The following is a 491-nucleotide window of genomic DNA, read 5'->3' as shown; positions in this document are numbered from 1 at the left end:
TGTAAGAATTCCCATGCCTTTCCTTCATCTGTAAAGGATGTGAATCCCTCAGGGCACATAGACTCTATCATTTGTTTAGTTGGGTAATTAATACCCTCATAAATTATTTAACATAAATGCCATAGGTCTAGGCCATGGTGAGGGCAGTTTTTGAGTAGATCCTTGAATCTCTCTATAAGTTTGAAAAATGACTCACTAGGCTTTTGCCTAAACTGAAGGATATCACTTCTAAGCTTATTGGTCTTGTGAGTTGGGAAAAACTTCTTAAGGAAGACCACTGTGAACTGTTCCCATGAGGTTATAGAATTTGTGGGTAACCCATAGAACCACTTCTTAGCTTGGTCTTTCATGCAAAAGTGATAAACCTAAGCTTAACAGCATCATCAGAAAGTTGTTGGATCTTAATTAGAACACATACCTCTTCAAATTCCCTTAGAAATAGGTATGCATTGTCAGAGGTCAACCCATGGAAGTGGAGCAACATAGTGATG

General features: G+C 38.3%; 1 non-coding gene across 1 annotated transcript; it reads left to right on the top strand.

The window, feature by feature from the left end:
* Nucleotides 1–129: 129 nt before the first annotated feature.
* Nucleotides 130–236, top strand: LOC122087823. Its single transcript, XR_006142887.1, has one exon. It is a non-coding gene; the product is annotated as a small nucleolar RNA R71 (small nucleolar RNA).
* The last annotated feature ends 255 nt before the right edge of the window (nt 237–491 follow it).

This window comes from Macadamia integrifolia, chromosome 8 (genome assembly GCF_013358625.1).
Source record: "Macadamia integrifolia cultivar HAES 741 chromosome 8, SCU_Mint_v3, whole genome shotgun sequence".
NCBI lineage: Eukaryota > Viridiplantae > Streptophyta > Magnoliopsida > Proteales > Proteaceae > Macadamia > Macadamia integrifolia.
This window is presented reverse-complemented; position numbering and strand designations above follow the sequence as displayed.